Genomic DNA, 22059 nt, shown 5'->3' on the forward strand with positions numbered 1-22059 from the left:
GGTCGGCAGAGTGCCGACACCGCGAGTTTTGACTGGCACTTGCACATCTAAAACAACGTCGGAAAGTAACTCGTTCGGCTTTTGAGTCACATAAAGTTTGTGTGTTAATTTTGACGCCACTAGCTCTGCTTGTTGTCATGCAATTTCTTTGCCTCTCAGAAATGATTATGACATAAAAGTGAAGTACGTGACGAGTGTGACGTTAGGAAAACATTAGGCAGCATGGAGAGATTCTGTATGGGACCACCCAACCCAAACGAGTACTGTGTGACGTGCTACCCGGCAAGTATTCACCGAGGTAGCCGGCTATCTCAGTCGGTAGAGCGTCAGACTCTTAATCCCAGGCTCGTGGGTTCGAGCCAGACGCTGGGCGGAACGGAATTTTGTTCCGCTGCAGGTGTAAATTACCGTTTTTCTGATTAACGAGATTTAATGGAAATAGCAACTTTAAACTTTGCCTACGTCTCTGTCAGTCGCAAGGAAACTGTATTTGAAGGTGAAGGTGATTTTGTAGACATGTGTGAAAGACATGTTCTGAAATGCAAGTGTTGTGGTTTGGAGAGCACATCGGTTACGTGTCAGATGTGTAGCCAAGCAGTAATTTGTCGCCATAGCTGCAAATATTAGCCGGTAATATGAAGTGTTGTCAGCTAAAGTCTGATGGTGCAGACGACCGTAAGGACGAAGTACCCAAGAGTACCGCTAGGCCGCGCCTCTTTAGCTCAGTGGTAGAGCACTGGTCTAATAAACCAGGGGTTGTAAGTTCCATCCTCACAGGAGAAAGATGAATTTTGGAAATCAGTTGCGCGTCGTGGCCGTATAGCAAACAGTACCTGTGATGACGAACAATTAGCGACAGGCGTTTTTTTAAGATTTACTCTCAGATGTGATTATGGCGAATGGCGCAGATAAAGCATTTGCCAAAGCGGTACAGCATAAGGTGGGACGAGGCAGTCTGAATTACATTTTATAGATGTATTTCTCACATATCTCAGAGTCTCTCGCGATCTTCGTCGTCGTCGTCGTCGTCGTCGTCGTCGTCGTCGTCGCCGCCGCCGCTTCTGCAGAAGTAGCAAATGGCCATCGTAGCAAATGCGGCGAGGGACGGCCTGCCTTCGATTCCGAATGCACAAATTGTGTGGTCTTGTTTCTCAGTCTATATTTGGTCGGTCTCGTCAGAGGTTGAATGTAACGAATGGGTGGGAAAGAGCAAGGGGCAGCGGCTGTGTAGAACGAAAACACAAATCCTCAGGGGTGTGAGCGTTTCGAGATGAGTCGTATACATGTAAATGTTGATCGTCAGTGACCGTGTGGTCTAATGGATAAGGCGTCGGACTTCGTATCTGAAGATTACAGGTTCGAATGCTGTCACGCTTGTGTTTTTCCAGTTCTGAAAAAGAAACATACCGTTTTAATGTAGCAATTGAGCAGTACGAAACCGTCTGAATGTTGCTGTTGACCATTTTTTGCTTGGAGATGCTCTTGAGCTTGAAACACACACAGCAAGACCGGTGTTAACTAACGAAATGGTCGGCAGAGTGCCGACACCGCGAGTTTTGACTGGCACTTGCACATCTAAAACAACGTCGGAAAGTAACTCGTTCGGCTTTTGAGTCACATAAAGTATGTGTGTTAATTTTGACGCCACTAGCTCTGCTTGTTGTCATGCAATTTCTTTGCCTCTCAGAAATGATTATGACATAAAAGTGAAGTACGTGACGAGTGTGACGTTAGGAAAACATTAGGCAGCATGGAGAGATTCTGTATGGGACCACCCAACCCAAACGAGTACTGTGTGACGTGCTACCCGGCAAGTATTCACCGAGGTAGCCGGCTATCTCAGTCGGTAGAGCGTCAGACTCTTAATCCCAGGGTCGTGGGTTCGAGCCAGACGCTGGGCGGAACGGAATTTTGTTCCGCTGCAGGTGTAAATTACCGTTTTTCTGATTAACGAGATTTAATGGAAATAGCAACTTTAAACTTTGCCTACGTCTCTGTCAGTCGCAAGGAAACTGTATTTGAAGGTGAAGGTGATTTTGTAGACATGTGTGAAAGACATGTTCTGAAATGCAAGTGTTGTGGTTTGGAGAGCACATCGGTTACGTGTCAGATGTGTAGCCAAGCAGTAATTTGTCGCCATAGCTGCAAATATTAGCCGGTAATATGAAGTGTTGTCAGCTAAAGTCTGATGGTGCAGACGACCGTAAGGACGAAGTACCCAAGAGTACCGCTAGGCCGCACCTCTTTAGCTCAGTGGTAGAGCACTGGTCTAATAAACCAGGGGTTGTAAGTTCCATCCTCACAGGAGAAAGATGAATTTTGGAAATCAGTTGCGCGTCGTGGCCGTATAGCAAACAGTGCCTGTGATGACGAACAATTAGCGACAGGCGTTTTTTTAAGATTTACTCTCAGATGTGATTATGGCGAATGGCGCAGATAAAGCATTTGCCAAAGCGGTACAGCATAAGGTGGGACGAGGCAGTCTGAATTACATTTTATAGATGTATTTCTCACATATCTCAGAGTCTCTCGCGATCTTCGTCGTCGTCGTCGTCGTCGTCGTCGCCGCCGCTTCTGCAGAAGTAGCAAATGGCCATCGTAGCAAATGCGGCGAGGGACGGCCTGCCTTCGATTCCGAATGCACAAATTGTGTGGTCTTGTTTCTCAGTCTATATTTGGTCGGTCTCGTCAGAGGTTGAATGTAACGAATGGGTGGGAAAGAGCAAGGGGCAGCGGCTGTGTAGAACGAAAACACAAAGCCTCAGGGGTGTGAGCGTTTCGAGATGAGTCGTATACATGTAAATGTTGATCGTCAGTGACCGTGTGGTCTAATGGATAAGGCGTCGGACTTCGTATCTGAAGATTACAGGTTCGAATGCTGTCACGCTTGTGTTTTTCAGTTCTGAAAAAGAAACATTCCGTTTTAATGTAGCAATTGAGCAGTACAAAACCGTCTGAATGTTGCTGTTGACCATTTTTTGCTTGGAGATGCTCTTGAGCTTGAAACACACACAGCAAGACCGGTGTTAACTAACGAAATGGTCGGCAGAGTGCCGACACCGCGAGTTTTGACTGGCACTTGCACATCTAAAACAACGTCGGAAAGTAACTCGTTCGGCTTTTGAGTCACATAAAGTATGTGTGTTAATTTTGACGCCGCTTGCTCTGCTTGTTGTCATGCAATTTCTTTGCCTCTCAGAAATGATTATGACATAAAAGTGAAGTACGTGACGAGTGTGACGTTAGGAAAACATTAGGCAGCATGGAGAGATTCTGTATGGGACCACCCAACCCAAACGAGTGCTGTGTGACGTGCTACCCGGCAAGTATTCACCGAGGTAGCCGGCTATCTCAGTCGTTAGAGCGTCAGACTCTTAATCCCAGTGTCGTGGGTTCGACCCAGACGCTGGGCGGAACGGAATTTTGTTCCGCTGCAGGTGTAAATTACCGTTTTTCTGATTAACGAGATTTAATGGAAATAGCAACTTTAAACTTTGCCTACGTCTCTGTCAGTCGCAAGGAAACTGTATTTGAAGGTGAAGGTGATTTTGTAGACATGTGTGAAAGACATGTTCTGAAATGCAAGTGTTGTGGTTTGGAGAGCACATCGGTTACGTGTCAGATGTGTAGCCAAGCAGTAATTTGTCGCCATAGCTGCAAATATTAGCCGGTAATATGAAGTGTTGTCAGCTAAAGTCTGATGGTGCAGACGACCGTAAGGACGAAGTACCCAAGAGTACCGCTAGGCCGCGCCTCTTTAGCTCAGTGGTAGAGCACTGGTCTAATAAACCAGGGGTTGTAAGTTTCATCGTCACAGGAGAAAGATGAATTTTGGAAATCAGTTGCGCGTCGTGGCCGTATAGCAAACAGTACCTGTGATGACGAACAATTAGCGACAGGCGTTTTTTTAAGATTTACTCTCAGATGTGATTATGGCGAATGGCGCAGATAAAGCATTTGCCAAAGCGGTACAGCATAAGGTGGGACGAGGCAGTCTGAATTACATTTTATAGATGTATTTCTCACATATCTCAGAGTCTCTCGCGATCTTCGTCGTCGTCGTCGTCGTCGTCGTCGTCGTCGTCGTCGTCGTCGTCGCCGCCGCCGCTTCTGCAGAAGTAGCATATGGCCATCGTAGCAAATGCGGCGAGGGACGGCCTGCCTTCGATTCCGAATGCACAAATTGTGTGGTCTTGTTTCTCAGTCTATATTTGGTCGGTCTCGTCAGAGGTTGAATGTAACGAATGGGTGGGAAAGAGCAAGGGGAGCGGCTGTGTAGAACGAAAACACAAATCCTCAGGGGTGTGAGCGTTTCGAGATGAGTCGTATACATGTAAATGTTGATCGTCAGTGACCGTGTGGTCTAATGGATAAGGCGTCGGACTTCGTATCTGAAGATTACAGGTTCGAATGCTGTCACGCTTGTGTTTTTCCAGTTCTGAAAAAGAAACATACCGTTTTAATGTAGCAATTGAGCAGTACGAAACCGTCTGAATGTTGCTGTTGACCATTTTTTGCTTGGAGATGCTCTTGAGCTTGAAACACACACAGCAAGACCGGTGTTAACTAACGAAATGGTCGGCAGAGTGCCGACACCGCGAGTTTTGACTGGCACTTGCACATCTAAAACAACGTCGGAAAGTAACTCGTTCGGCTTTTGAGTCACATAAAGTATGTGTGTTAATTTTGACGCCACTAGCTCTGCTTGTTGTCATGCAATTTCTTTGCCTCTCAGAAATGATTATGACATAAAAGTGAAGTACGTGACGAGTGTGACGTTAGGAAAACATTAGGCAGCATGGAGAGATTCTGTATGGGACCACCCAACCCAAACGAGTACTGTGTGACGTGCTACCCGGCAAGTATTCACCGAGGTAGCCGGCTATCTCAGTCGGTAGAGCGTCAGACTCTTAATCCCAGGGTCGTGGGTTCGAGCCAGACGCTGGGCGGAACGGAATTTTGTTCCGCTGCAGGTGTAAATTACCGTTTTTCTGATTAACGAGATTTAATGGAAATAGCAACTTTAAACTTTGCCTACGTCTCTGTCAGTCGCAAGGAAACTGTATTTGAAGGTGAAGGTGATTTTGTAGACATGTGTGAAAGACATGTTCTGAAATGCAAGTGTTGTGGTTTGGAGAGCACATCGGTTACGTGTCAGATGTGTAGCCAAGCAGTAATTTGTCGCCATAGCTGCAAATATTAGCCGGTAATATGAAGTGTTGTCAGCTAAAGTCTGATGGTGCAGACGACCGTAAGGACGAAGTACCCAAGAGTACCGCTAGGCCGCACCTCTTTAGCTCAGTGGTAGAGCACTGGTCTAATAAACCAGGGGTTGTAAGTTCCATCCTCACAGGAGAAAGATGAATTTTGGAAATCAGTTGCGCGTCGTGGCCGTATAGCAAACAGTACCTGTGATGACGAACAATTAGCGACAGGCGTTTTTTTAAGATTTACTCTCAGATGTGATTATGGCGAATGGCGCAGATAAAGCATTTGCCAAAGCGGTACAGCATAAGGTGGGACGAGGCAGTCTGAATTACATTTTATAGATGTATTTCTCACATATCTCAGAGTCTCTCGCGATCTTCGTCGTCGTCGTCGTCGTCGTCGTCGTTGCCGCCGCCGCTTCTGCAGAAGTAGCAAATGGCCATCGTAGCAAATGCGGCGAGGGACGGCCTGCCTTCGATTCCGAATGCACAAATTGTGTGGTCTTGTTTCTCAGTCTATATTTGGTCGGTCTCGTCAAGGGTTGAATGTAACGAATGGGTGGGAAAGAGCAAGGGGCAGCGGCTGTGTAGAACGAAAACACAAATCCTCAGGGGTGTGAGCGTTTCGAGATGAGTCGTATACATGTAAATGTTGATCGTCAGTGACCGTGTGGTCTAATGGATAAGGCGTCGGACTTCGTATCTGAAGATTACAGGTTCGAATGCTGTCACGCTTGTGTTTTTCCAGTTCTGAAAAAGAAACATTCCGTTTTAATGTAGCAATTGAGCAGTACGAAACCGTCTGAATGTTGCTGTTGACCATTTTTTGCTTGGAGATGCTCTTGAGCTTGAAACACACACAGCAAGACCGGTGTTAACTAACGAAATGGTCGGCAGAGTGCCGACACCGCGAGTTTTGACTGGCACTTGCACATCTAAAACAACGTCGGAAAGTAACTCGTTCGGCTTTTGAGTCACATAAAGTATGTGTGTTAATTTTGACGCCGCTTGCTCTGCTTGTTGTCATGCAATTTCTTTGCCTCTCAGAAATGATTATGACATAAAAGTGAAGTACGTGACGAGTGTGACGTTAGGAAAACATTAGGCAGCATGGAGAGATTCTGTATGGGACCACCCAACCCAAACGAGTGCTGTGTGACGTGCTACACGGCAAGTATTCACCGAGGTAGCCGGCTATCTCAGTCGGTAGAGCGTCAGACTCTTAATCCCAGTGTCGTGGGTTCGACCCAGACGCTGGGCGGAACGGAATTTTGTTCCGCTGCAGGTGTAAATTACCGTTTTTCTGATTAACGAGATTTAATGGAAATAGCAACTTTAAACTTTGCCTACGTCTCTGTCAGTCGCAAGGAAACTGTATTTGAAGGTGAAGGTGATTTTGTAGACATGTGTGAAAGACATGTTCTGAAATGCAAGTGTTGTGGTTTGGAGAGCACATCGGTTACGTGTCAGATGTGTAGCCAAGCAGTAATTTGTCGCCATAGCTGCAAATATTAGCCGGTAATATGAAGTGTTGTCAGCTAAAGTCTGATGGTGCAGACGACCGTAAGGACGAAGTACCCAAGAGTACCGCTAGGCCGCGCCTCTTTAGCTCAGTGGTAGAGCACTGGTCTAATAAACCAGGGGTTGTAAGTTCCATCCTCACAGGAGAAAGATGAATTTTGGAAATCAGTTGCGCGTCGTGGCCGTATAGCAAACAGTACCTGTGATGACGAACAATTAGCGACAGGCGTTTTTTTAAGATTTACTCTCAGATGTGATTATGGCGAATGGCGCAGATAAAGCATTTGCCAAAGCGGTACAGCATAAGGTGGGACGAGGCAGTCTGAATTACATTTTATAGATGTATTTCTCACATATCTCAGAGTCTCTCGCGATCTTCGTCGTCGTCGTCGTCGTCGTCGCCGCCGCCGCTTCTGCAGAAGTAGCAAATGGCCATCGTAGCAAATGCGGCGAGGGACGGCCTGCCTTCGATTCCGAATGCACAAATTGTGTGGTCTTGTTTCTCAGTCTATATTTGGTCGGTCTCGTCAGAGGTTGAATGTAACGAATGGGTGGGAAAGAGCAAGGGGCAGCGGCTGTGTAGAACGAAAACACAAATCCTCAGGGGTGTGAGCGTTTCGAGATGAGTCGTATACATGTAAATGTTGATCGTCAGTGACCGTGTGGTCTAACGGATAAGGCGTCGGACTTCGTATCTGAAGATTACAGGTTCGAATGCTGTCACGCTTGTGTTTTTCCAGTTCTGAAAAAGAAACATTCCGTTTTAATGTAGCAATTGAGCAGTACGAAACCGTCTGAATGTTGCTGTTGACCATTTTTTGCTTGGAGATGCTCTTGAGCTTGAAACACACACAGCAAGACCGGTGTTAACTAACGAAATGGTCGGCAGAGTGCCGACACCGCGAGTTTTGACTGGCACTTGCACATCTAAAACAACGTCGGAAAGTAACTCGTTCGGCTTTTGAGTCACATAAAGTATGTGTGTTAATTTTGACGCCGCTTGCTCTGCTTGTTGTCATGCAATTTCTTTGCCTCTCAGAAATGATTATGACATAAAAGTGAAGTACGTGACGAGTGTGACGTTAGGAAAACATTAGGCAGCATGGAGAGATTCTGTATGGGACCACCCAACCCAAACGAGTGCTGTGTGACGTGCTACCCGGCAAGTATTCACCGAGGTAGCCGGCTATCTCAGTCGGTAGAGCGTCAGACTCTTAATCCCAGTGTCGTGGGTTCGACCCAGACGCTGGGCGGAACGGAATTTTGTTCCGCTGCAGGTGTAAATTACCGTTTTTCTGATTAACGAGATTTAATGGAAATAGCAACTTTAAACTTTGCCTACGTCTCTGTCAGTCGCAAGGAAACTGTATTTGAAGGTGAAGGTGATTTTGTAGACATGTGTGAAAGACATGTTCTGAAATGCAAGTGTTGTGGTTTGGAGAGCACATCGGTTACGTGTCAGATGTGTAGCCAAGCAGTAATTTGTCGCCATAGCTGCAAATATTAGCCGATAATATGAATTGTTGTCAGCTAAAGTCTGATGATGCAGACGACCGTAAGGACGAAGTACCCAAGAGTACCGCTAGGCCGCGCCTCTTTAGCTCAGTGGTAGAGCACTGGTCTAATAAACCAGGGGTTGTAAGTTCCATCCTCACAGGAGAAAGATGAATTTTGGAAATCAGTTGCGCGTCGTGGCCGTATAGCAAACAGTACCTGTGATGACGAACAATTAGCGACAGGCGTTTTTTTAAGATTTACTCTCAGATGTGATTATGGCGAATGGCGCAGATAAAGCATTTGCCAAAGCGGTACAGCATAAGGTGGGACGAGGCAGTCTGAATTACATTTTATAGATGTATTTCTCACATATCTCAGAGTCTCTCGCGATCTTCGTCGTCGTCGTCGTCGTCGTCGTCGTCGTCGTCGTCGTCGTCGCCGCTTCTGCAGAAGTAGCAAATGGCCATCGTAGCAAATGCGGCGAGGGACGGCCTGCCTTCGATTCCGAATGCACAAATTGTGTGGTCTTGTTTCTCAGTCTATATTTGGTCGGTCTCGTCAGAGGTTGAATGTAACGAATGGGTGGGAAAGAGCAAGGGGCAGCGGCTGTGTAGAACGAAAACACAAATCCTCAGGGGTGTGAGCGTTTCGAGATGAGTCGTATACATGTAAATGTTGATCGTCAGTGACCGTGTGGTCTAATGGATAAGGCGTCGGACTTCGTATCTGAAGATTACAGGTTCGAATGCTGTCACGCTTGTGTTTTTCCAGTTCTGAAAAAGAAACATACCGTTTTAATGTAGCAATTGAGCAGTACGAAACCGTCTGAATGTTGCTGTTGACCATTTTTTGCTTGGAGATGCTCTTGAGCTTGAAACACACACAGCAAGACCGGTGTTAACTAACGAAATGGTCGGCAGAGTGCCGACACCGCGAGTTTTGACTGGCACTTGCACATCTAAAACAACGTCGGAAAGTAACTCGTTCGGCTTTTGAGTCACATAAAGTATGTGTGTTAATTTTGACGCCGCTTGCTCTGCTTGTTGTCATGCAATTTCTTTGCCTCTCAGAAATGATTATGACATAAAAGTGAAGTACGTGACGAGTGTGACGTTAGGAAAACATTAGGCAGCATGGAGAGATTCTGTATGGGACCACCCAACCCAAACGAGTGCTGTGTGACGTGCTACCCGGCAAGTATTCACCGAGGTAGCCGGCTATCTCAGTCGGTAGAGCGTCAGACTCTTAATCCCAGTGTCGTGGGTTCGACCCAGACGCTGGGCGGAACGGAATTTTGTTCCGCTGCAGGTGTAAATTACCGTTTTTCTGATTAACGAGATTTAATGGAAATAGCAACTTTAAACTTTGCCTACGTCTCTGTCAGTCGCAAGGAAACTGTATTTGAAGGTGAAGGTAATTTTGTAGACATGTGTGAAAGACATGTTCTGAAATGCAAGTGTTGTGGTTTGGAGAGCACATCGGTTACGTGTCAGATGTGTAGCCAAGCAGTAATTTGTCGCCATAGCTGCAAATATTAGCCGATAATATGAATTGTTGTCAGCTAAAGTCTGATGATGCAGACGACCGTAAGGACGAAGTACCCAAGAGTACCGCTAGGCCACGCCTCTTTAGCTCAGTGGTAGAGCACTGGTCTAATAAACCAGGGGTTGTAAGTTCCATCCTCACAGGAGAAAGATGAATTTTGGAAATCAGTTGCGCGTCGTGGCCGTATAGCAAACAGTACCTGTGATGACGAACAATTAGCGACAGGCGTTTTTTTAAGATTTACTCTCAGATGTGATTATGGCGAATGGCGCAGATAAAGCATTTGCCAAAGCGGTACAGCATAAGGTGGGACGAGGCAGTCTGAATTACATTTTATAGATGTATTTCTCACATATCTCAGAGTCTCTCGCGATCTTCGTCGTCGTCGTCGTCGTCGTCGTCGTCGTCGTCGTCGTCGCCGCTTCTGCAGAAGTAGCAAATGGCCATCGTAGCAAATGCGGCGAGGGACGGCCTGCCTTCGATTCCGAATGCACAAATTGTGTGGTCTTGTTTCTCAGTCTATATTTGGTCGGTCTCGTCAGAGGTTGAATGTAACGAATGGGTGGGAAAGAGCAAGGGGCAGCGGCTGTGTAGAACGAAAACACAAATCCTCAGGGGTGTGAGCGTTTCGAGATGAGTCGTATACATGTAAATGTTGATCGTCAGTGACCGTGTGGTCTAATGGATAAGGCGTCGGACTTCGTATCTGAAGATTACAGGTTCGAATGCTGTCACGCTTGTGTTTTTCCAGTTCTGAAAAAGAAACATACCGTTTTAATGTAGCAATTGAGCAGTACGAAACCGTCTGAATGTTGCTGTTGACCATTTTTTGCTTGGAGATGCTCTTGAGCTTGAAACACACACAGCAAGACCGGTGTTAACTAACGAAATGGTCGGCAGAGTGCCGACACCGCGAGTTTTGACTGGCACTTGCACATCTAAAACAACGTCGGAAAGTAACTCGTTCGGCTTTTGAGTCACATAAAGTATGTGTGTTAATTTTGACGCCGCTTGCTCTGCTTGTTGTCATGCAATTTCTTTGCCTCTCAGAAATGATTATGACATAAAAGTGAAGTACGTGACGAGTGTGACGTTAGGAAAACATTAGGCAGCATGGAGAGATTCTGTATGGGACCACCCAACCCAAACGAGTGCTGTGTGACGTGCTACCCGGCAAGTATTCACCGAGGTAGCCGGCTATCTCAGTCGGTAGAGCGTCAGACTCTTAATCCCAGTGTCGTGGGTTCGACCCAGACGCTGGGCGGAACGGAATTTTGTTCCGCTGCAGGTGTAAATTACCGTTTTTCTGATTAACGAGATTTAATGGAAATAGCAACTTTAAACTTTGCCTACGTCTCTGTCAGTCGCAAGGAAACTGTATTTGAAGGTGAATGTGATTTTGTAGACATGTGTGAAAGACATGTTCTGAAATGCAAGTGTTGTGGTTTGGAGAGCACATCGGTTACGTGTCAGATGTGTAGCCAAGCAGTAATTTGTCGCCATAGCTGCAAATATTAGCCGATAATATGAATTGTTGTCAGCTAAAGTCTGATGATGCAGACGACCGTAAGGACGAAGTACCCAAGAGTACCGCTAGGCCGCGCCTCTTTAGCTCAGTGGTAGAGCACTGGTCTAATAAACCAGGGGTTGTAAGTTCCATCCTCACAGGAGAAAGATGAATTTTGGAAATCAGTTGCGCGTCGTGGCCGTATAGCAAACAGTACCTGTGATGACGAACAATTAGCGACAGGCGTTTTTTTAAGATTTACTCTCAGATGTGATTATGGCGAATGGCGCAGATAAAGCATTTGCCAAAGCGGTACAGCATAAGGTGGGACGAGGCAGTCTGAATTACATTTTATAGATGTATTTCTCACATATCTCAGAGTCTCTCGCGATCTTCGTCGTCGTCGTCGTCGTCGTCGTCGTCGCCGCTTCTGCAGAAGTAGCAAATGGCCATCGTAGCAAATGCGGCGAGGGACGGCCTGCCTTCGATTCCGAATGCACAAATTGTGTGGTCTTGTTTCTCAGTCTATATTTGGTCGGTCTCGTCAGAGGTTGAATGTAACGAATGGGTGGGAAAGAGCAAGGGGCAGCGGCTGTGTAGAACGAAAACACAAATCCTCAGGGGTGTGAGCGTTTCGAGATGAGTCGTATACATGTAAATGTTGATCGTCAGTGACCGTGTGGTCTAATGGATAAGGCGTCGGACTTCGTATCTGAAGATTACAGGTTCGAATGCTGTCACGCTTGTGTTTTTCCAGTTCTGAAAAAGAAACATACCGTTTTAATGTAGCAATTGAGCAGTACGAAACCGTCTGAATGTTGCTGTTGACCATTTTTTGCTTGGAGATGCTCTTGAGCTTGAAACACACACAGCAAGACCGGTGTTAACTAACGAAATGGTCGGCAGAGTGCCGACACCGCGAGTTTTGACTGGCACTTGCACATCTAAAACAACGTCGGAAAGTAACTCGTTCGGCTTTTGAGTCACATAAAGTATGTGTGTTAATTTTGACGCCGCTTGCTCTGCTTGTTGTCATGCAATTTCTTTGCCTCTCAGAAATGATTATGACATAAAAGTGAAGTACGTGACGAGTGTGACGTTAGGAAAACATTAGGCAGCATGGAGAGATTCTGTATGGGACCACCCAACCCAAACGAGTGCTGTGTGACGTGCTACCCGGCAAGTATTCACCGAGGTAGCCGGCTATCTCAGTCGGTAGAGCGTCAGACTCTTAATCCCAGTGTCGTGGGTTCGACCCAGACGCTGGGCGGAACGGAATTTTGTTCCGCTGCAGGTGTAAATTACCGTTTTTCTGATTAACGAGATTTAATGGAAATAGCAACTTTAAACTTTGCCTACGTCTCTGTCAGTCGCAAGGAAACTGTATTTGAAGGTGAAGGTGATTTTGTAGACATGTGTGAAAGACATGTTCTGAAATGCAAGTGTTGTGGTTTGGAGAGCACATCGGTTACGTGTCAGATGTGTAGCCAAGCAGTAATTTGTCGCCATAGCTGCAAATATTAGCCGATAATATGAATTGTTGTCAGCTAAAGTCTGATGATGCAGACGACCGTAAGGACGAAGTACCCAAGAGTACCGCTAGGCCGCGCCTCTTTAGCTCAGTGGTAGAGCACTGGTCTAATAAACCAGGGGTTGTAAGTTCCATCCTCACAGGAGAAAGATGAATTTTGGAAATCAGTTGCGCGTCGTGGCCGTATAGCAAACAGTACCTGTGATGACGAACAATTAGCGACAGGCGTTTTTTTAAGATTTACTCTCAGATGTGATTATGGCGAATGGCGCAGATAAAGCATTTGCCAAAGCGGTACAGCATAAGGTGGGACGAGGCAGTCTGAATTACATTTTATAGATGTATTTCTCACATATCTCAGAGTCTCTCGCGATCTTCGTCGTCGTCGTCGTCGTCGTCGTCGTCGTCGTCGTCGCCGCCGCCGCTTCTGCAGAAGTAGCAAATGGCCATCGTAGCAAATGCGGCGAGGGACGGCCTGCCTTCGATTCCGAATGCACAAATTGTGTGGTCTTGTTTCTCAGTCTATATTTGGTCGGTCTCGTCAGAGGTTGAATGTAACGAATGGGTGGGAAAGAGCAAGGGGCAGCGGCTGTGTAGAACGAAAACACAAATCCTCAGGGGTGTGAGCGTTTCGAGATGAGTCGTATACATGTAAATGTTGATCGTCAGTGACCGTGTGGTCTAATGGATAAGGCGTCGGACTTCGTATCTGAAGATTACAGGTTCGAATGCTGTCACGCTTGTGTTTTTCCAGTTCTGAAAAAGAAACATACCGTTTTAATGTAGCAATTGAGCAGTACGAAACCGTCTGAATGTTGCTGTTGACCATTTTTTGCTTGGAGATGCTCTTGAGCTTGAAACACACACAGCAAGACCGGTGTTAACTAACGAAATGGTCGGCAGAGTGCCGACACCGCGAGTTTTGACTGGCACTTGCACATCTAAAACAACGTCGGAAAGTAACTCGTTCGGCTTTTGAGTCACATAAAGTATGTGTGTTAATTTTGACGCCGCTTGCTCTGCTTGTTGTCATGCAATTTCTTTGCCTCTCAGAAATGATTATGACATAAAAGTGAAGTACGTGACGAGTGTGACGTTAGGAAAACATTAGGCAGCATGGAGAGATTCTGTATGGGACCACCCAACCCAAACGAGTGCTGTGTGACGTGCTACCCGGCAAGTATTCACCGAGGTAGCCGGCTATCTCAGTCGGTAGAGCGTCAGACTCTTAATCCCAGTGTCGTGGTTTCGACCCAGACGCTGGGCGGAACGGAATTTTGTTCCGCTGCAGGTGTAAATTACCGTTTTTCTGATTAACGAGATTTAATGGAAATAGCAACTTTAAACTTTGCCTACGTCTCTGTCAGTCGCAAGGAAACTGTATTTGAAGGTGAAGGTGATTTTGTAGACATGTGTGAAAGACATGTTCTGAAATGCAAGTGTTGTGGTTTGGAGAGCACATCGGTTACGTGTCAGATGTGTAGCCAAGCAGTAATTTGTCGCCATAGCTGCAAATATTAGCCGATAATATGAATTGTTGTCAGCTAAAGTCTGATGATGCAGACGACCGTAAGGACGAAGTACCCAAGAGTACCGCTAGGCCGCGCCTCTTTAGCTCAGTGGTAGAGCACTGGTCTAATAAACCAGGGGTTGTAAGTTCCATCCTCACAGGAGAAAGATGAATTTTGGAAATCAGTTGCGCGTCGTGGCCGTATAGCAAACAGTACCTGTGATGACGAACAATTAGCGACAGGCGTTTTTTTAAGATTTACTCTCAGATGTGATTATGGCGAATGGCGCAGATAAAGCATTTGCCAAAGCGGTACAGCATAAGGTGGGACGAGGCAGTCTGAATTACATTTTATAGATGTATTTCTCACATATCTCAGAGTCTCTCGCGATCTTCGTCGTCGTCGTCGTCGTCGCCGCTTCTGCAGAAGTAGCAAATGGCCATCGTAGCAAATGCGGCGAGGGACGGCCTGCCTTCGATTCCGAATGCACAAATTGTGTGGTCTTGTTTCTCAGTCTATATTTGGTCGGTCTCGTCAGAGGTTGAATGTAACGAATGGGTGGGAAAGAGCAAGGGGCAGCGGCTGTGTAGAACGAAAACACAAATCCTCAGGGGTGTGAGCGTTTCGAGATGAGTCGTATACATGTAAATGTTGATCGTCAGTGACCGTGTGGTCTAATGGATAAGGCGTCGGACTTCGTATCTGAAGATTACAGGTTCGAATGCTGTCACGCTTGTGTTTTTCCAGTTCTGAAAAAGAAACATACCGTTTTAATGTAGCAATTGAGCAGTACGAAACCGTCTGAATGTTGCTGTTGACCATTTTTTGCTTGGAGATGCTCTTGAGCTTGAAACACACACAGCAAGACCGGTGTTAACTAACGAAATGGTCGGCAGAGTGCCGACACCGCGAGTTTTGACTGGCACTTGCACATCTAAAACAACGTCGGAAAGTAACTCGTTCGGCTTTTGAGTCACATAAAGTATGTGTGTTAATTTTGACGCCGCTTGCTCTGCTTGTTGTCATGCAATTTCTTTGCCTCTCAGAAATGATTATGACATAAAAGTGAAGTACGTGACGAGTGTGACGTTAGGAAAACATTAGGCAGCATGGAGAGATTCTGTATGGGACCACCCAACCCAAACGAGTGCTGTGTGACGTGCTACCCGGCAAGTATTCACCGAGGTAGCCGGCTATCTCAGTCGGTAGAGCGTCAGACTCTTAATCCCAGTGTCGTGGGTTCGACCCAGACGCTGGGCGGAACGGAATTTTGTTCCGCTGCAGGTGTAAATTACCGTTTTTCTGATTAACGAGATTTAATGGAAATAGCAACTTTAAACTTTGCCTACGTCTCTGTCAGTCGCAAGGAAACTGTATTTGAAGGTGAAGGTGATTTTGTAGACATGTGTGAAAGACATGTTCTGAAATGCAAGTGTTGTGGTTTGGAGAGCACATCGGTTACGTGTCAGATGTGTAGCCAAGCAGTAATTTGTCGCCATAGCTGCAAATATTAGCCGATAATATGAATTGTTGTCAGCTAAAGTCTGATGATGCAGACGACCGTAAGGACGAAGTACCCAAGAGTACCGCTAGGCCGCGCCTCTTTAGCTCAGTGGTAGAGCACTGGTCTAATAAACCAGGGGTCGTAAGTTCCATCCTCACAGGAGAATGATGAATTTTGGAAATCAGTTGCGCGTCGTGGCCGTATAGCAAACAGTACCTGTGATGACGAACAATTAGCGACAGGCGTTTTTTTAAGATTTACTCTCAGATGTGATTATGGCGAATGGCGCAGATAAAGCATTTGCCAAAGCGGTACAGCATAAGGTGGGACGAGGCAGTCTGAATTACATTTTATAGATGTATTTCTCACATATCTCAGAGTCTCTCGCGATCTTCGTCGTCGTCGTCGTCGTCGTCGTCGTCGCCGCTTCTGCAGAAGTAGCAAATGGCCATCGTAGCAAATGCGGCGAGGGACGGCCTGCCTTCGATTCCGAATGCACAAATTGTGTGGTCTTGTTTCTCAGTCTATATTTGTTCGGTCTCGTCAGAGGTTGAATGTAACGAATGGGTGGGAAAGAGCAAGGGGCAGCGGCTGTGTAGAACGAAAACACAAATCCTCAGGGGTGTGAGCGTTTCGAGATGAGTCGTATACATGTAAATGTTGATCGTCAGTGACCGTGTGGTCTAATGGATAAGGTGTCGGACTTCGTATCTGAAGATTACAGGTTCGAATGCTGTCACGCTTGTGTTTTTCCAGTTCTGAAAAAGAAACATACCGTTTTAATGTAGCAATTGAGCAGTACGAAACCGTCTGAATGTTGCTGTTGACCATTTTTTGCTTGGAGATGCTCTTGAGCTTGAAACACACACAGCAAGACCGGTGTTAACTAACGAAATGGTCGGCAGAGTGCCGACACCGCGAGTTTTGACTGGCACTTGCACATCTAAAACAACGTCGGAAAGTAACTCGTTCGGCTTTTGAGTCACATAAAGTATGTGTGTTAATTTTGACGCCGCTTGCTCTGCTTGTTGTCATGCAATTTCTTTGCCTCTCAGAAATGATTATGACATAAAAGTGAAGTACGTGACGAGTGTGACGTTAGGAAAACATTAGGCAGCATGGAGAGATTCTGTATGGGACCACCCAACCCAAACGAGTGCTGTGTGACGTGCTACCCGGCAAGTATTCACCGAGGTAGCCGGCTATCTCAGTCGGTAGAGCGTCAGACTCTTAATCCCAGTGTCGTGGGTTCGACCCAGACGCTGGGCGGAACGGAATTTTGTTCCGCTGCAGGTGTAAATTACCGTTTTTCTGATTAACGAGATTTAATGGAAATAGCAACTTTAAACTTTGCCTACGTCTCTGTCAGTCGCAAGGAAACTGTATTTGAAGGTGAAGGTGATTTTGTAGACATGTGTGAAAGACATGTTCTGAAATGCAAGTGTTGTGGTTTGGAGAGCACATCGGTTACGTGTCAGATGTGTAGCCAAGCAGTAATTTGTCGCCATAGCTGCAAATATTAGCCGATAATATGAATTGTTGTCAGCTAAAGTCTGATGATGCAGACGACCGTAAGGACGAAGTACCCAAGAGTACCGCTAGGCCGCGCCTCTTTAGCTCAGTGGTAGAGCACTGGTCTAATAAACCAGGGGTTGTAAGTTCCATCCTCACAGGAGAAAGATGAATTTTGGAAATCAGTTGCGCGTCGTGGCCGTATAGCAAACAGTACCTGTGATGACGAACAATTAGCGACAGGCGTTTTTTTAAGATTTACTCTCAGATGTGATTATGGCGAATGGCGCAGATAAAGCATTTGCCAAAGCGGTACAGCATAAGGTGGGACGAGGCAGTCTGAATTACATTTTATAGATGTATTTCTCACGTATCTCAGAGTCTCTCGAAATCTTCGTCGTCGTCGTCGTCGTCGTCGTCGTCGTCGTCGTCGTCGTCGCCGCCGCCGCGTTTCTCAGTCTACATTTGGTCGGTCTCGTCAGAGGTTGAATGTAACGAATGGGTGGGAAAGAGCAAGGGGCAGCGGCTGTGTAGAACGAAAACACAAATCCTCAGGGGTGTGAGCGTTTCGAGATGAGTCGTATACATGTAAATGTTGATCGTCAGTGACCGTGTGGTCTAATGGATAAGGCGTCGGACTTCGTATCTGAAGATTACAGGTTCGAATGCTGTCACGCTTGTGTTTTTCCAGTTCTGAAAAAGAAACATACCGTTTTAATGTAGCAATTGAGCAGTACGAAACCGTCTGAATGTTGCTGTTGACCATTTTTTGCTTGGAGATGCTCTTGAGCTTGAAACACACACAGCAAGACCGGTGTTAACTAACGAAATGGTCGGCAGAGTGCCGACACCGCGAGTTTTGACTGGCACTTGCACATCTAAAACAACGTCGGAAAGTAACTCGTTCGGCTTTTGAGTCACATAAAGTATGTGTGTTAATTTTGACGCCACTAGCTCTGCTTGTTGTCATGCAATTTCTTTGCCTCTCAGAAATGATTATGACATAAAAGTGAAGTACGTGACGAGTGTGACGTTAGGAAAACATTAGGCAGCATGGAGAGATTCTGTATGGGACCACCCAACCCAAACGAGTGCTGTGTGACGTGCTACCCGGCAAGTATTCACCGAGGGAGCCGGCTATCTCAGTCGGTAGAGCGTCAGACTCTTAATCCCAGGGTCGTGGGTTCGAGCCAGACGCTGCGCGGAACGGAATTTTGTTCCGCTGCAGGTGTAAATTACCGTTTTTCTGATTAACGAGATTTAATGGAAATAGCAACTTTAAACTTTGCCTACGTCTCTGTCAGTCGCAAGGAAACTGTATTTGAAGGTGAAGGTGATTTTGTAGACATGTGTGAAAGACATGTTCTGAAATGCAAGTGTTGTGGTTTGGAGAGCACATCGGTTACGTGTCAGATGTGTAGCGAAGCAGTAATTTGTCGCCATAGCTGCAAATATTAGCCGGTAATATGAAGTGTTGTCAGCTAAAGTCTGATGGTGCAGACGACCGTAAGGACGAAGTACCCAAGAGTACCGCTAGGCCGCGCCTCTTTAGCTCAGTGGTAGAGCACTGGTCTAATAAACCAGGGGTTGTAAGTTCCATCCTCACAGGAGAAAGATGAATTTTGGAAATCAGTTGCGCGTCGTGGCCGTATAGCAAACAGTACCTGTGATGACGAACAATTAGCGACAGGCGTTTTTTTAAGATTTACTCTCAGATGTGATTAAGGCGAATGGCGCAGATAAAGCATTTGCCAAAGCGGTACAGCATAAGGTGGGACGAGGCAGTCTGAATTACATTTTATAGATGTATTTCTCACATATCTCAGAGTCTCTCGCGATCTTCGTCGTCGTCGTCGTCGTCGTCGTCGTCGTCGTCGTCGCCGCCGCTTCTGCAGAAGTAGCAAATGGCCATCGTAGCAAATGCGGCGAGGGACGGCCTGCCTTTGATTCCGAATGCACAAATTGTGTGGTCTTGTTTCTCAGTCTATATTTGGTAGGTCACGTCAGAGGTTGAATGTAACGAATGGGTGGGAAAGAGCAAGGGGTAGCGGCTGTGTAGAACGAAAACACAAATCCTCAGGGGTGTGAGCGTTTCGAGATGAGTCGTATACATGTAAATGTTGGTTGTCAGTGACCGTGTGGCCTAATGGATAAGGCGTCGGACTTCGGCTCTGAAGATTACAGGTTCGAATACTGTCACGCTTGTGTTTTTCCAGTTCTGAAAAAGAAACATACCGTTTTAATGTAGCAATTGAGCAGTACGAAACCGTCTGAATGTTGCTGTTGACCATTTTTTGCTTGGAGATGCTCTTGAGCTTGAAACACACACAGCAAGACCGGTGTTAACTAACGAAATGGTCGGCAGAGTGCCGACACCGCGAGTTTTGACTGGCACTTGCACATCTAAAACAACGTCGGAAAGTAACTCGTTCGGCTTTTGAGTCACATAAAGTATGTGTGTTAATTTTGACGCCAATAGCTCTGCTTGTTGTCATGCAATTTCTTTGCCTCACAGAAATGATTATGACATAAAAGTGAAGTGCGTGACGAGTGTGACGTTAGGAAAACATTAGGCAGCATGGAGAGATGCTGTATGGGACCACCCAACCCAAACGAGTACTGTGTGACGTGCTACCCGGCAAATATTCACCGAGGTAGCCGGCTATCTCAGTCGGTAGAGCGTCAGGCACTTAATCCCAGGGTCGTGGGTTCGAGCCAGACGCTGGGCGAAACGGAATTTTGTTCCGCTGCAGGTGTAAATTACCGTTTTTCTGATTAACGAGATTTAATGGAAATAGCAACTTTAAACTTTGCCTACGTCTCTGTCAGTCGCAAGGAAACTGTATTTGAAGGTGAAGGTGATTTTGTAGACATGTGTAAAAGACATGTTCTGAAATGCAAGTGTTGTGGTTTGGAGAGCACATCGGTTACGTGTCAGATGTGTAGCCAAGCAGTAATTTGTCGCCATAGCTGCAAATATTAGCCGGTAATATGAAGTGTTGTCAGCTAAAGTCTGATGGTGCAGACGACCGTAAGGACGAAGTACCCAAGAGTGCCGCTAGGCCGCGCCTCTTTAGCTCAGTGGTAGAGCACTGGTCTAATAAACCAGGGGTTGTATGTTCCATCCTCACAGGAGAAAGATGAATTTTGGAAATCAGTTGCGCGTCGTGGCCGTATAGCAAACAGTACCTGTGATGACGAACAATTAGCGACAGGCGTTTTTTTAAGATTTACTCTCAGATGTGATTAAGGCGAATGGCGCAGATAAAGCATTTGCCAAAGCGGTACAGCATAAGGTGGGACGAGGCAGTCTGAATAACATTTTATAGATGTATTTCTCACGTATCTCAGAGTCTCTCGCGATCTTCGTCGTCGTCGTCGTCGTCGTCGTCGTCGTCGTCGTCGGCGCCGCCGCCGCCGCTTCTGCAGAAGTAGCAAATGGCCATCGTAGCAAATGCGGCGAGGGACGGCCTGCCTTCGATTCCGAATGCACAAATTGTGTGGTCTTGTTTCTCAGTCTATATTTGGTCGGTCTCGTCAGAGGTTGAATGTAACGAATGGGTGGGAAAGAGCAAGGGGCAGCGGCTGTGTAGAACGAAAACACAAATCCTCAGGGGTGTGAGCGTTTCGAGATGAGTCGTATACATGTAAATGTTGATCGTCAGTGACCGTGTGGTCTAATGGATAAGGCGTCGGACTTCGTATCTGAAGATTACAGGTTCGAATGCTGTCACGCTTGTGTTTTTCCAGTTCTGAAAAAGAAACATTCCGTTTTAATGTAGCAATTGAGCAGTACGAAACCGTCTGAATGTTGCTGTTGACCATTTTTTGCTTGGAGATGCTCTTGAGCTTGAAACACACACAGCAAGACCGGTGTTAACTAACGAAATGGTCGGCAGAGTGCCGACACCGCGAGTTTTGACTGGCACTTGCACATCTAAAACAACGTCGGAAAGTAACTCGTTCGGCTTTTGAGTCACATAAAGTATGTGTGTTAATTTTGACGCCGCTTGCTCTGCTTGTTGTCATGCAATTTCTTTGCCTCTCAGAAATGATTATGACATAAAAGTGAAGTACGTGACGAGTGTGACGTTAGGAAAACATTAGGCAGCATGGAGAGATTCTGTATGGGACCACCCAACCCAAACGAGTGCTGTGTGACGTGCTACCCGGCAAGTATTCACCGAGGTAGCCGGCTATCTCAGTCGGTAGAGCGTCAGACTCTTAATCCCAGTGTCGTGGGTTCGACCCAGACGCTGGGCGGAACGGAATTTTGTTCCGCTGCAGGTGTAAATTACCGTTTTTCTGATTAACGAGATTTAATGGAAATAGCAACTTTAAACTTTGCCTACGTCTCTGTCAGTCGCAAGGAAACTGTATTTGAAGGTGAAGGTGATTTTGTAGACATGTGTGAAAGACATGTTCTGAAATGCAAGTGTTGTGGTTTGGAGAGCACATCGGTTACGTGTCAGATGTGTAGCCAAGCAGTAATTTGTCGCCATAGCTGCAAATATTAGCCGGTAATATGAAGTGTTGTCAGCTAAAGTCTGATGGTGCAGACGACCGTAAGGACGAAGTACCCAAGAGTGCCGCTAGGCCGCGCCTCTTTAGCTCAGTGGTAGAGCACTGGTCTAATAAACCAGGGGTTGTATGTTCCATCCTCACAGGAGAAAGATGAATTTTGGAAATCAGTTGCGCGTCGTGGCCGTATAGCAAACAGTACC

Source organism: Schistocerca gregaria, unplaced genomic scaffold (assembly GCF_023897955.1).
Source record: "Schistocerca gregaria isolate iqSchGreg1 unplaced genomic scaffold, iqSchGreg1.2 ptg000361l, whole genome shotgun sequence".
NCBI lineage: Eukaryota > Metazoa > Arthropoda > Insecta > Orthoptera > Acrididae > Schistocerca > Schistocerca gregaria.